This window comes from Haplochromis burtoni, unplaced genomic scaffold, assembly GCF_018398535.1.
Source record: "Haplochromis burtoni strain Fernald_Lab_line unplaced genomic scaffold, NCSU_Asbu1 Contig_3474, whole genome shotgun sequence".
NCBI lineage: Eukaryota > Metazoa > Chordata > Actinopteri > Cichliformes > Cichlidae > Haplochromis > Haplochromis burtoni.
The window spans coordinates 4,456-6,754 of record NW_024585835.1 but is presented as its reverse complement, the minus strand read 5'-3'; the positions used below and the strand labels follow the sequence as shown (position 1 = coordinate 6,754).

The following is a 2,299-nucleotide window of genomic DNA, read 5'->3' as shown; positions in this document are numbered from 1 at the left end:
GCTCTGTTTACATCAAACCACTGGTTTCAGTAGTTCACTCTCAGTCACTTAACTTCTGTGAAGCCAATTTAAAATACTTGTTTGAATATTCAAATACATTCAGTACCAGTCATGCTCACATGTCCAATGGTTTCACTGGACTGTGTGTCATGACCTCCTTTGATAAAGAAGAACAGAGTGTGACTGAGTGCTGGAGAGGAGAGACATCAGAGTGCAGAATAAGAAGTAAGTGAAGAGTTTGTTGTGTCATCTCTTTTTTTTCTTTAGTGCTTGGTGTTAATGATGCTGCCAGTTCAGTTATTTCATTTATCAGAGATTCTGATATTTCACTTGTTCAGTTTTCTTTATTATGGATGGAGGGTGAATATACAATAGAAACTTAACCCTTTCATGCATGAATAGTGACAGTGTCAATCTGGATTTCTTTTCTTAAGTATTTTTATTCATCTTTAGACATGAAAAAATAGATTTTTGATCTTCGCTTTTTTAAAACATGTACTTTTCAGAAGAGTTTAACATCTCCACTTAGGTGGACAACTGGTTGACCAGTGGGTTGCAGGGTACGGAGTTACACATCAGTGTCCAATGTAGTGGTTTATGTTGAAGTGTACCATCAATAGCTGACCACTGTAGTGACACTGTGCCTGAAAGGGTTAAACAGAAATATAAAAACGTCATAAATTAGCCTTGCAATCAATCGGACTATGTCAAAGTAGCGATATATAACATGTCCCGATTCACAAGTGATGTACCCTAAACAACAACATGTGTAACATGTTCCTGTTTTTTTACAACAGTATTCATGGAAAACTAGCAACTTCTTTGTCCACATTTCATGTTTTCATGTGCTCTCTTTTTATATCATTTGCAAGTTGTTTGCATGTTTCCCTCCATCCTATATGTTACTCCATTTCCTGGAAACAGATTCAATTCTGTAATCTTGATAAAACAGTATACTTATAATCGTGATCAAACATTTAACAGTACAATATTAAAAACATCAACAAAGTCAAATGCAAGGAATCTTTCTTTAGCCTTCTGTCTCAGCTGAAAGAAGACAAAGGTGTATAAAGCTGACTTTAATTGCAGTTGTTTTATTTGGGTTTTCTCTACTTCATTCTACTTTTACAGAGTAATTATTTAGTGTCTGTGGCTGAACTTCAACACACAATGGCAGAAAAACCCTTGACAGACTGGGACAGTGGTCTCTTGGATTGCTTTGAGGACGCGAGTACTTGTAAGATGAACTCTAAGATCTTTTTCTTGTCATTTCTGGGGTCGTAGGCACTTCAGACATGTTACCACTTTGGTGATGTATTTCTGTTTTTCAGGCTGCTATGGTTTCTGGTGCGGCCCCTGCCTCGCCAGCACCGTTGCAGGAAGGTTTGGAGAGAACAGCTGTCTCCCTTTGTGTGATACATGTTGCTCTGGTGTCATTCAAAGAGCAACGCTCTAATACATGTGAGTGAAAAGAGCAAGGGACTGAACGAATAACTGAATAAACGTATAACTGACTGCTGGATTGTAGCCTTTTAGTAAAACTTTGTAACCACTGAGAGAACTCTGGGTTCAGGATGAAGGCTACGAGGTCAAGCCTGTCATCATCACTAAAAGCAGCTTGTTAAAAACACTTTTAAATTGAGAGTTTCAGCATGAAAACTACTGCAATTTGTAACTCTTGTGCTTATTTGTGGTCATAGATCAACAAAGTCAGGAAAGTGATGGAGGAAGAGAGCCAAGAGCTGTGGCTGTGAAGAGTTTGCTGAGTTTTCTTGGGAAAACAGAGATGGGAAAGTTGACCTGTGGTTATGCTTGTTCCCAGTAGAGGTGTTAGGGTTTAGTTTACATCAGTGTGCTTACCATCTTTCTCTCTTTTAACCGCGGTCAATAAAGTGTTTTTTGTTGTGTGTGGAGAATGCCCACAAACACCCAAATATAATACATTTAGAGACTGTAGTAGTTTGTGGGGCAGAGCTTCACTTTCATGCAGTGTTTGGGTGAATCTGATATTTAAAATGAACAGAGCCTTTGTCTACATAGCAACGATGTTTGCATGTTTGAAATGTGCCAAACTATGAGTAGGTGTCTGTTGCATGGATTCTTTTTCCTTGTTTCTCCAGATATCACTCCCTTTTTGAGCTAAAATGATAACACTGTAAAGTAGTACATTTGAAGGATTACATTTAGATTCTCAAAGTTTCATTATTTTATTTGAACTTATGCTATATCTATTTGCAGATGCACACAAGTATGGTTTTAAGACAAATGCAGCAGTATGAGTGTGCTGGTTTGGGACAAA

The 2,299-nt window shown here is 37.8% G+C and overlaps 1 long non-coding RNA gene across 1 annotated transcript; it reads left to right on the top strand.

Annotated features, from left to right (window-relative positions):
* Positions 1–111: 111 nt before the first annotated feature.
* On the top strand, positions 112–1,445 carry LOC121813913. The gene is made up of 3 exons (XR_006053963.1): positions 112–225; positions 1,132–1,237; positions 1,332–1,445. It is a non-coding gene; the product is annotated as an uncharacterized LOC121813913 (long non-coding RNA).
* Positions 1,446–2,299: the final 854 nt, after the last annotated feature.